Raw genomic sequence first — 13,237 nt, 5'->3', positions numbered from 1 at the left:
GATTCTTTGGAGCCTCTCCATCTCCACTTGTCTTTCTAGATCTTTGATTCTATCCTCATTGGCATTTGGCTTTGACGGCCTTGTACCTTCAATGGGATTTGCCAAAAACTTCCATAACATCGATTCGGGTTGATCAAGCCGTTCATTGGCAATCTACTACGCCAGCATGCTGTGCAGGTTCTAGACCTATTTATCTTTCATCACCAATAGCTGTAGGGTTAGTCCTTGGACTAAACCTTGTGCCTTTTGGTGCTCTTCTTTCTTTGCCCACAAATTAGCCTTGTCAAGTTTGGCTTTTAATTCAATGACCTAGCCTTGTAGGCTAGTTAGCTTTTGAGAAAACTTTGTAAACTTTGCATCTTTTTCCTTCAAAGTTCTAATGAGTAGCCCTTGAATTTTTTCATACTCCTTTATCTCTTCAGATTGTCTTGCCACTATTTCTTTTTTCTTTTAGAGCCGCTTGTAGTGTAGAGAAATCCTATGCACACCTTGTTGCTATGCCCATGAGGTTTTATAATTCCTCCAATATTTTTCAGGTAGGCAAGAGCACTAGATCTTTTTCTAAATCAGCCCTTTTACTAGTCTCTACCTCCTTTTCTTCATTCTTTTGCTATTCATTTGCTTGGTTTTCCTTTAAAACTTGTTGTTCTTCTTTAGAGGACATCTACCTCCCTGGTAGCATATCTTCTTCTTCATCATTAACCTGTGTCCCCTCTGTAATTCTCATAGGTGGTTCTTCATTTGTTAGTTCTGTCTCTATGTGGTTACTTGGTCCTCTAGGATTGATTCCGTTCTTTCTTTTGGTTGTTTTTTTTCTTGTTCTTCATAATTAACAATATCCAACACATGGAATTGGAATGAAGGGATGTAATGCATGAAAAATATGAGTAATCACCATGTAAACATGATGCCTAAGTGTGTTTAGTCTCTCACCAAGAGAATGGAAATAGCCTTCCACAAGCCAAGAGAGAAGCCATGAGCTCCAAGAAACATAAGTTTCCATTTCTAAAAATGATCATCAAAAGTTACAACCATGGTCCAAGTCCCCTCTTTTATACATGGACTTGTCCCATTATTAACCCTATTGAATAAAGTTCCTACTTTATTACAAACCATCCCTTCCCAAAGATTTTGTCCTCAAAATCAATAACATGTACAATCTCAAAGTATGAGACTCTAATGTAATCAATGGGAAGTGGTTAAGAGTTCTCAAGTACATCCAAAGCACATATACAATGAAAATCCGGATGTATACAAGTCCACAAAGCTTCAAGCCCAAAGTGTATGAGTGGGACTGTTATGACAGCCCTTCTAGTCGATGAAGACCCTTGAAAATCCTTCATTTAGACTCCATATATTGGGCTGAAAATGATATGTACACTCAGCCATATGTAGCCCACATCATAATCTTTCATTAGGACACGCCATGAAGCTTGTTGGAGTAGAAAAATAGGCCCAATAGTAGACCTTCCCAAAGCTGTCCAGAAATTACAGCATGTATACTTCTCCTCATATTACCCAATTTGCTCAAGTAAACCATACCACTTGGTCACGGAAAGTCATCCACAAGTAAGCCATGTTGTTGGACATACTCCAATGATTGCCAGGTAGCCTCATCCATGGGTAATTGCTTCCATTTGACAAGGTATTCATCAATATTCCGATTCCTCAACTCTCTTGTCCTCTTGCCAATAACCCTCTCCGGCTCATAAATGATCTCACCTTCTTCATTCATGGGTGGAAGCTCTTCCATCTCTTGAGGCAAAGATCCCATAAACCTCTTAAGGTTAGATACATGAAACACATTATGGATCCTCGTCGAAGAAGGCAAATCCAACTTGTAGGCCAAATCACCAACCCTCTTGATAATCAAGTATGGTCCATAATACCTATGAGCCAATTTTGAGTTGGTTACACCTTTGAGAGTGTTATGCCGACTCTTGGGAAGCTTCAATAGCACATAATCATCCTCTTGAAACTCCACATTCCTTCAAGTACTATGGCATGGTCAATCTCCCTCTTAGGTGGTAGACTCTTTGGCACTTGCAAAATATCTTCATACTCCTTAAGAAGAGTTGCCATTTCCTCATCTATGTGCTGTCCACTGCCTTCCATCCCCTCTTGGGTAACATGTAACACATAGATAGTGCCAAAAGCCTTAATCTCTTTCTTGAGTCGCCTTGGAGTGATCAAAGAGAGCTTCTTAGGTGCATTTGCAGCAAGTACCACTTGTTGCCCATGATGTAGAAAGCTCATGAAACGTTGTTGAAGGTTCATGTGAATGTCACCAAGTGAAGCCAACCAATCACACCCCATGATAATGTCGATGGGACCCATATCCAAAACCACCAAATCACCTTCCCAAGTGTATGAAGAGGATAAAACCACTTTTGTAGAAGGGCAAACCAAACTAGTCTTCTCACTTTCCCCATTTGCCACTTGCACTTGGAACGTTGTAGGTGTCTTCCTTGTGTTGAGTTTGAGAAAGTTGATGGATTTAGAGTTGATGAAGCTATGAGTGCTCCTGGAATCCACAAGAATATGTGCAACCCTCCCATTGATGGTCCCCACCAACCTTAGTGTGCTTGGGTTCTTGCAACCCGCCAACAACTCTTGTGAGATAGAGCATATGCAAGCTGAAATTTCTGCATTGGTAGGCATGTCTCCATCCACAAGGCTTTCCTTAACTCCACCTCCCGGATCAAACGGAAACTCACCATCCTCCGTGATGAAAGAATGGTCTTCAAGTGACTCCTCATGTGCTTCTTCATTGCAATCCTCCCATTCTTCAATGTCATGAGAGTCATCCTTGTTCTCTTCCTCATCCATGAGGATCATAGTGGCCACAATCTTCTTTGATTTGCACACATGCCCGGGTGACCACCTCTCTTTGCACTTGAAACATAGCCCTTTGCTTCTCAACTCCTCAATCTTTGGATCATCCATTCTTTGAGTCTTCTTGAAGGGTTGAAAGGGATTCTTCTTCATGAAGTCACTACTCCTTTTGGCATCAAATTGATGTATCCCATTCTTTGGCTGTCCACCCCCAAATGATGTAGGAGTTCTTGGATTAGAGGATGGTAATGTAGAGGTAGGACCTTTCCCAAAATTGTAAGAAGTAGTGGTTGGTTTGAGTGTGTCTTTGGTGAAGGTCATGGGCTGAGACCTCTTGTACTTTGGCTCATAGAGTTCGGCTAACCTCATAGCTTCTTTGAGAGAGCTAGGCCTTTGAGCCGACACATCCGCCTTGATGAAGTGTTCAAGCCCATGCACAAACTTTTTCATCTTCATGTCTTCACTCAAGCCTTCCACGTACATTGAAAGCTTCAAAAATCTCTTAATGTAACCTCTCACCATCATCCCCTTTTGAGAAAGCTCATACCATTCTTCATGGTATCGGTCAAGCACTAAGGGTGAAATGAAGGCCAAGTTCATCTCCCGCTTCAATCCTTCCCAAGTTGATGGCGTGTTCCCTTGTTTGACCAAGTGCCTCCACCATTGATGAGCATAATCTTCAAGATGTAAGGAGGAAAATTGTACCATATCACGCTCACTTTTTGGGTAAAGTTGGAAATAAGTGTCAAGCTTGGTAGCCCACTCCTCCAACTCTTGCGGAGATGACCCGTCACCTTTGAACTTTGATAGTGAGATTTTGTCTTTGACATCCTTGGAAGATATGTGGGATGGGTTATCATGTTGGGTAGAGGGCTTGAATCTTTGCATCTTTGAGTATGACTCCATAAATTGTGCAAAGTCTTTGTAATCCCTCTTGATGATATTCGAATTCCATCCACTTCTCGTGAGCATCCCTTTGTCTTTGGGCAAAGGACATTTGATTCCAATCAAGTGCAATCTCCTCATCATTCACAAACACCTCATCCTCTTCTCTTGAATGCATTGCCCTAGAAGAGGTAGGACCCTTTGATGCATTGAGGTGAGACAAACCCGAATGAAAAGAAGGAGGAAACATGTCCTTGACAAGAGGTCTCCGTGCATCCGCCATGAATCCCCGAGTGGATGCTCCCAATGGATCCTCTTGTACGGCCTTCATGGAATCCTCATTCAAAATGCCTTGCCTTTTCTTTGCTTATAGTCACCATAATTCCCATGCTTTTCTTGTGCTTGAGACTTCCCAAACTTGTCCTCCATCACACCAATCCGTGAGGATAATGTTTCAAAATGAGAATCAAGCTTGGAGTCTAAGGTCTCCAACCGTTGTACAAGCATTTGCATGAGGGTGTCATGGTTACCCGCCACTTGTGTCCCTTGAGAAATTTGATTATGTACATTGCCCCCATTGTCTTCATTGATGAATGCATCCCTTGCATCCATATTACCTTCCATGTCCTCATCACCAATGATCATTTCTTGCACAACATCCCCACCCTTGCGAGGTCTTCCCTTCGGCATAGTGAAGAAAATGCAAGATGTTGGTAGAATGCCCAAATGATGTCGGAATCGGACAAAAGAAGGTTCTATGGGTAGGTAATGGTGTCTACTATCCTCCCAAATGAACACAGTAAGAAATAGATGTGGGCAAATACTCTCTGTTTTAGGGTTTGTGCGGGACAGCTGAAAGTAGTAATTTGGCTCTAAAATGCAAAATATATGTCGGAATTAGGATTTTGACGGCTCTATAGAAAGCTAACGGAAGATAGAACCTACCCCTAAAAGCATTTTGATTCAGTCAAAGTGGAAGTATATTCTGTTTGACTTTGACCAGAAAGTCAACAAGACTACTTTGACCGAGATTATGATATCCGATTAAGGGGTTCTATGGCTCATTTGAAAACTCTCAATGAGTAGAATAGAGTCGTATAATCACTCGGACCTAATCCCAAAAACCCTAGGACTGAATTAGGGTTTTGTAAAATCCCAGAAATTCCCAAAATTCGGTCCCAAAGCTCAATCTGGCTACAAATGATTGGTGTTTCTCCCCTTGGTAGTTGTGAATAACTCTTCAAGTGTATCCATGGGGTAAATCTCCAATCAATAAGCTTGTTTGGCTCCCTTGGAAAAATTCCGCCATAGTCTCCTTTGTAATTGGAACCAAATCTCAAATGAAAATGCAACTTCTCAAATCACCATGCAATACTCTTTGTATCCCACAATGTCATGAAAGATCACATGCACTCTTTGTCCATCAAAGCATTTGCAATATCCACACAATATGACGAAAAAGGGGCCCCATTGCCCAAATGCATCCACAAAGTCGATGGTGAGGATTGTTGAGGACGCGCGTTGAAGCTTGCCGATCTCCCGGCCAAGCTCTTCTCACCCCTTCACCAAGTTTTCCTCCAAGGTGAAGGTTGAGGCCATGTCCTCACACCGGTGTACCTAATCCCCCTTTGTACCGCTTTTCCAAGGCAATCACAGCACAAAGAGTTCAAGCCATTCTCCCCTTGGCCTCTCCAACCAATGCCAAGGTACCCTCACACATTGCTAGATTCTATAGAAACTTGAAGTGGTAGCAATGGTGAGTGTAGGTACAAAATGATGTGGATAATATCAAATGATAGAACAAGTTTGTTGGCTTACAAGTATTGAGCATGACTCATGCCCTTTTACAATTTAGAACTCACCAATAAAGCATGGACTCATGCCTCAATCCATCATCCAAAAGCTCCAACACAAACCAACAATTCACAATGCCCTCACCATGGCATTTGCATAAGCATTTGTTAACCACAATCAAGGCATTTGCAATTGCATTCCAACAATCCCTTTCACATCATATTGACAAATGCATGCTTCCAAAACTTATGCTCTCTTATGCCCATGTGTAAAACATAGCATTGGCATGGCTATGTATAGCATCCATAGTGTCCATATGGCATCAAGATGAGCATGAGAGACTCCAAAAACATTGCATAAGCTTGCTATTCCATCAATGGCATGCCAAATGAGACATAATGAAGAAAATCCCCCAAAATGTGATTTATGAATTGGCCAAGCTCATGTGGAATCAATTCCTTTCACCATTGCCATCAATAATGCATAGAGAAGCAATATTGGCATGTGAATGGTCAAGCTTTAATGGTTAATTTCTGAAAATTAGGGGAATTTGAATGTGTCCAACCCTAATCCATTCCCAAGCTCCACCAAATGCTTCAAACTTGCAAGAAATTGATCAAACCACTCACCAATGTCATCCAGAAAGCTTCAATGGTAGAAAATGTTGAAGAAGCCTCTTGTTGAAGAAAAACGTAGCTCTCTTTGCTCTGAAATTTGCAGCCAAAATACACCTCCCATGTGCTTGAACAAGGCTTGAAAATATGCTCCAAACAATGGCTAAAACCTTTCTTGTGAAGCTTCCCTCTTATGAGGTAGTAAAGCTAGGTACCCTAGCTCCCTCTTCCACCATTTCAACGCCGTTTTGAGGCGGCAGCCTGCAGCCCGCCATATTCGCCTCTTTGCCTCCCTTCATGAGATGATTAAGCTAACATTGATGCCTATGAAGATGTACAAGCTTAGCAATTGAAAGATATGGTTCATGGAAGGTAGGTTAAGCTCAACTTTCAGCCATGGAGAAATGAACAAAAGCTCCCAAATCTTGAGAAAAAAATTAGGAAGAAGAGGCTCAAATGAAAGATCTCAGAAAGCTCTACAAAAACCCTAAGGTTTGGCATCAAAACGGGTAAAGGAAGAGCATCCCATGGCTATGGAAAGCTTGAGGAAGAAGAAGATGATTACTAATCATGATTAGCAGAAAAGTTAATTGCAATTAGTCACTTGCCCTAAGTTTTGGCCCGACTGTCCCAAATTTTTGATCCAGAGGCCCAAAATTTGGTCCAAAAATGGCAAAAATTGGCCAAAATCACTCAAAATTCAAGCAATTTCCATGAAATGCTCACCATCTCCATGAGATTAAGCAAGATTAGAGAAGATTTGTCAAGAATCACTCAAGGATTACAAGAAAATGAAAAAAAATTAAAAGAAACTCAAATTTTCAAGCAAATTTTCCCAACAACCCATGCATGCCCATGATCAAAATCAAGAGCTCTGATACCAATTGGAATGAAGGGATGTAATGCATGAAAAATATGAGTAATCACCATGTAAACATGATGCCTAAGTGTGTTTAGTCTCTCACCAAGAGAATGGAAATAGCCTTCCACAAGCCAAGAGAGAAGCCATGAGCTCCAAGAAACATAAGTTTCCATTTCTAAAAATGATCATCAAAAGTTACAACCATGGTCCAAGTCCCCTCTTTTATACATGGACTTGTCCCATTATTACCCCTATTGAATAAAGTTCCTACTTTATTACAGGAATAGAGGGATGCACACAGGTTGCCCATCTTTGTTCTTCATAATTAACAATATCCAACACATGGGCTAGAGGGATGCACACAGGTTGCCCATCTTTGGTCACCCATGTAAAGAATACATAGGACTTCTCTGCGGCCCTTTTTAGGTCTATTACATTTATCTTGTATGTGTGGTTATCTTTGGTTATCTCCTTATAGATCGGTTGAGCGGGGTTTTTAGCTTGTTTTGAGGTAGTAGCCACTTTAGGGGTTGCCTCTGGTTGTGCTGTTTCTTCACTTGGCCTTTCCTCCATACTTCTTGCAGGTTCTTGCAAGTGCAACTTCTGGTTTGGCTCTGCTACCACAAGTTTAGGCATAGGGGGCACCTCTTCCTCTTCTCTTTTTGGTTCTTTGCCTCTCTTCAGCTCTTGCATTTTTGGATTTTTCCAATGCCTCCATTGAAGTTCTAGCTACTTGCCCCAATGCTTCTTGGATTTTTCTTTTTGCAACTCTTGTGAGGGCCTCTGTTCTCATGTCAATTTCTTTCAACTCCCTTTGTGCTCAATTCTTGCTATTCTCACCGCCGCATCTTCATGGGTTTGTGGCCTTGGTGCTTGAGTAATGGAGTGTCTAGCAACATCTTTTTGTAGCTTTGTTTCTCTCTCTCTCTCTCTCTCTCTCGCTCTCTCTCTCTCTCTCTCTCTCTCTCTCTCTCTCTCTCTCGTTGCGAAGTATCTGTCCCATCAAGCGTGATGCTCGGGATGTGTATTATGTTCTTTGAAAGGATCCTCTTCTTCAACCTCCCCTTCATCCTCAGAACTTGAGCTTGAAGTTGCAAAGAGCTTTCTTCATCTTCTTCTTCTTCTTCTTATCTTTCTTCTTCTTCAAAGTCCACATTTCGTGGCCTGGTCAACTTCACTGGACTTTCCTCTATGGTTTTTGGTAGCTTGATGGTCCTCATCACCAAGGGCTTGCATAATGCAACCCATTGTTCCATGTCATGAGGTGTCGACAAGTCTTCAAACATTCTCAAGGCATACTAGGCTAGCCTTGTCAAGAAATGTCCACCATTTAAGAATGGCTTGTTCTTGATTTTGGTTGAAGATGCATGTGCTTTTAAATCATGCAGTATTAGCCACGAAGTTGGTGCTAATGTTGATTTTCTTGAAGGCACTCTTTGAAAAGGTGTATGCTACTCTACGATGTGGGTGTGTGTACCTGTCAGCTTGCCTCAACTGAAATTGTCGGTCTTAAAGGCAACTCTACTTTGCCTTGGACCAAATTCTTCAATGTCTGGTCCTGCTTTCTAGTCATTATGAATGTGGCTTTGGCTTCTTCGGCAAAGAGTTTGGTAATGAGGCCTTGATTGCCTCTTGGAAGCCTTAGTGCTTCAGCCACCACCTCTTTGGTTATTGCCACAATGCTGAGTTGGTCGTTTTTGGCGTCTATATGGGCTTGGCTACCCTCTTGAATTATAGTCATCAATTGATAAGCTCTTTTTACATCAATCCCCCAGCTTACAAGATTGAAGTAATTTTGCATGCTAGCTCTTTGAAAAACCTCCATCACATCTTTGTGCAAGCACATTCTCTAAAAGTTCTTGGGAAGCACTGAAACTCCCACCTTCTGGCCCAATGGTGTTTTGAACTTCCCAGTGAAGACCGCAATATCAAAGGCTTTGAGGTTTTCGCGGTCAACATAGCACGTGTAATCTGATATTGTGTAACACATATGGTTCGCTTTCTTCTGTTCTCCCTGGGTGCTTATTTTGCATGGGAGCTGGATGCCATTTTTTTTGTAAAGTAGAAAACACATAGGACATAAGCAAAGGTTAAAAACTTTGTAGCATCATCTTCTGAGCTCGCAGAAGCTGCTAGCCAAAATCATTTATATTGTTTATAACCATAACACAAAATGCTTTATATCTCTTCATTGAAATGCCCATTTGTAGTGAAACTTCATGAGAGCACTATATGGATGCAACACAATGCAGTGGTTACTTTACTTGTGCAAGATGTAGAGATGTGTAGAATCGCAGTTCTAGCACTTATACCCTTTTTGAGAGCTGATTGGCTAGCTTAGTTGGTAGCATTATGTAGAGCACAATCCCCAACCCTTGTAGCATTTGCACTCCAAAAACCTTACTAGAATCCTAGAAGCTCTGAAAGTTACCTAAATTTGTTTTCTTAGTGTATTTTCATGATCCCAAATCCTTTAAGGCATACCCAAGCTTGTCTACAACATGTGTACTCTACAATGGTATGAATTTGGTCAGCATGCAACAAATAGTGCAGAATTGCAATTCTAGGAGAGGTATGGATTTTTGCAAATCTGACTTTACAGGCATGTTCCTTGCCATGTTCCTACCCCTTCTCGTCATCCTCATGTGATTTGAATCCCTTTTGCACATGTTAGAAGCATGCTTTGTGGCATCTTTTGTGAGGACAAAGAATCATTGTAGCATTTTGACGTGCCAAATGAGTCCATTTTGGGTCCAAACTTCATGGATGAAGTCTATTGATGTGGGCCAACATGCTAGTGAAGCTGGAGTTCAATTTTATGCATTTAACTAGAATCGCGATTCTAGCGAGCTTTGGCCTTTGCAAGCAGCACGCAAGTAGCATAGACAACACTGATGTGATTGGCATGCTCTTTACGCATTAGGGAACATGTCTCTTCATTCAAAATTTGATTTGTGTATGTTTTAGGTTATATTAGAGCCAGTTGTGTGTTAGTTTACCCACAGCTTAGTTCTTGCAAAATTGGGATTCTGAGTGATCTAATCCTACATGCATATGCATTCGCACAATCTTTTTAGGTGCTAAGACATACCTGTAAACTGGTGTGGTTCTCGCTGTGTAGAACATACGAGGACTTGAAAAATCCTGCTTCTCTCGATCAAAAAGCTAGCTCTCTCGCTCTCACTCACTCACTCACAAACACACAAATGAGAGGATTCTAGCGCAAAGTGCTTATACCCCCCAACCCGATTGACTAATGCTTGTGATTTTCTTACAAATTTGTGCTCCCTAGACCTCATTCTCACATCCTGGCTTAGAAAGTTTGTCGTTTGGACATCCGGTGCCCTTGTTAGCTTAGTTTTGACGTTTCTCAAGCTACTGAGTGAAATTTTGAGCATCTTTGGATTGAGCTCTTGTTCACCCTATTGCTTCACCTTGATGTGTAGATCAGGCGTTTGCACTCAGAATTAATTTTGGACCTCCCTTGCTTGCATTATTAAATTATTAAGAAAATAAGGCAAAAAATAAGAAAAAGAAAAAGAAAAATGCCAAACATTACAAAAATTTAACCAAAAATTACCAAAAATTACCTAAACGACTATCAAAACAAAATGAAACTGACGGTATCAAATTTTGACCCATTTGATGAGGTTTAGAGTCCAAAACTTGATTTATTTGTTATTACGAAATACTAAGTTTGATACTATTTAGATATATACAACTCACACCTAGGGGTTCACATATGACGTTGCCCCCATTATTATACCATACACATGGGCATACTCACACAAGAGTTAAAAGAATTCCAAAAGCTCGCAATAAAATGCAAAATTACTCTTGAAAAACGTTCAAATACAATGCCCATTTGATGTAACTCTTCAAAGAACTTGAAGCTTGATTTTTCCTCATGGCAATGCCTCCCCCCCACCTGTTCAAAGTCTTGGGGATGCAGTAGGCATTAGCCAAAAATAGCTGTGGTGTATGGGTGGTTAAAAATGTGCCTATGCAAGGCCTTGTAGTGTGGCCCTATATGCAACACAATCAATGCAAGTTAAAAATTTATGTTGTGCAAGAAGAGGTCTTGGAATAATGTCATCCAAGGGCATTCGCTGATGATGAAGCTTGTGCGCTCTTCCTCACATTTAATCTGCTTTTATCTTTGATGATTAATCTTGAGAGCCTAAAGAGTGATTTGGAGTTGAATCGCTTGCTCCTTTATCATCATGGGAGATGTCAAGATCACCTTTGGTACCCTCTTGACTTTTTCTTGGATTTAACCCTTTAGAGCATGTGTCCTTTGTAATACTTTGGGGTTGAACCTTCTTGCACCACACTTGGATAGATGGATTTTGTAGATCTTTAGCATCAGAATCCAATGTCATTGCTATCTCTGGCACATTGGTTGCGATCTCTTTTTGCCAAATCCATGTTTGTGTGGGCTTGACTTTCTTTTCAGTACATTTGGCCTTACATAAGCCGCTTGATGCACTTGGTACCTTCTTTGACCATTCTTTTAAAGAAGCCAATCGTAGGGACAAAGCTTCTCTTGCCACTAGTGAGCTATGCATCTAGCACCCATGTGCTAGGCACTTCTGCTCTCTGGCCACATCCCAAGAAAGACCCTTTTTCTGCATCCGTTCCATCGCCAAGAATTGCTCCTAGAAAATAAGAGTTAAATACAGAATATTGAAATCCAGCCAACATAAAATACCACTATGTAATCACTCATCTAAGCATCTGGTCCTCTGATCGCCCGAGTGTGAGCATCTGGTCTTTCGATTGCTCGGCGAATCACTCATTTAGACATCTAGTCTTTCAACCGCCTGACTATCAAATAGTGTCATTTGGACATATGGTCTTTCAACCGTCTGGCAAATCACTCATCTGGACATATGGTCTTTTGACTGCCCAAGTGTCTAATAGTGTCATCTAGACATCTCATTTTTCGATCGTCCGACAAATCACTCATATGGCATCTGGTCTTTCCACCGCCCGAGTGTCAAATATTGTCATCTGGACATCTAGTCTTTCGACCATCCGACAAAGAGAAGAGACAAATAATCATCTCTTGCACAATTGCACAAGGAAAACAGCAGCGTTTTCAGCATAAGTAGCAGTAAAGCATCAACGTTTTGCATCAAAAGTGAGAGGGAAAGCATCTGTGTTTTTTTTCCTGCTGCGCAAGAAATTACAGCAGCGTTTTTCGGCTTCTGGAGCGCAAAAACATCAGCGTTTTTAGCTTTTGATGCACGAGGAAGACATCAGCGTTTTTCAGCAGGAGCAGAGGCAACGTTTTCAGCCATCTGCAGGAGGGAAAACAGCAGCGTTTTCAGCGCCTAAACAGAGGAAAACCACCCGTGTTTTTGCATTGGAGGGCGTGCGCTTTGTTTGGAGCGGTTTCGGCACGCAAAAGAGAGTTTACAGCAGTGTTTTCAGCGTTCGAAACAGGCTGGTCGAAACAGGCTGGACAGCAGCGTTTTCGTCGCGTGAAAGTGGTCAAAACATTTGTGTTTTTGTACCAAGAGAGGAGGAGTTCATTCGTGCATCGTTGGGATGGGTTCCGAGGACACTATGCAGTCTCGCAAAAGGACAAGTTCCTGATCGACGACGATGATGAAGATATTATGCAAGAGTCCTTGGAGAGGAAGATTCTGGTTCTTCCTCAGTTTCCGGAGAGTCGGCAGTTGCAAGGGCATGGAAACTATGGCATATGGAAGGTGCTGATGGAATCAGTGCTTGAGACACACGATCTTCCACTGATGCTGTCTTAGGAGTGCCCCCGGCCGGTGGTGGTGAAGAGTGGAGAGGGATCGTTGTTATCATCTTCCTCTTTCCTACAGTCTGCGACGTCGAAGGAAGCAACCTAGTGGTATCGATTGAATGCCAGGATACGGTCATTCATATTCCTTAACTGCTCACCATCCGTGGTGATTGAGCACATCAAAATGATGACGGGAGCCCGTGTGATATTGGCTACGTCTTGGTTCGCTATACAATCGGATGACCCTAATGAAGAGGATGGCGATTGAGGTCCAGATGAGGACGCTCAACCCCGCCAAATAAGCCTCTATGCATGACCACATCAACAAGCTACAAGGGATGCGGCAGGATGTGCAGGCGGCAGGCAAGGTCATCTCATCCGAGGACATGGCGATCACTTTGTTGTCTCATCTACCCGACACTTATAGTAATTTCTATTCTTCTTTGATTACTTCGGGACGGATGACTGATCTGACATGCAAAGAGC

Source organism: Cibotium barometz, chromosome 32 (assembly GCF_041138505.1).
Source record: "Cibotium barometz isolate CiBa-2024 chromosome 32, ASM4113850v1, whole genome shotgun sequence".
NCBI lineage: Eukaryota > Viridiplantae > Streptophyta > Polypodiopsida > Cyatheales > Cibotiaceae > Cibotium > Cibotium barometz.
The sequence above is the reverse complement of the archived record's forward strand: the minus strand, read 5'-3'. Positions refer to the sequence as shown.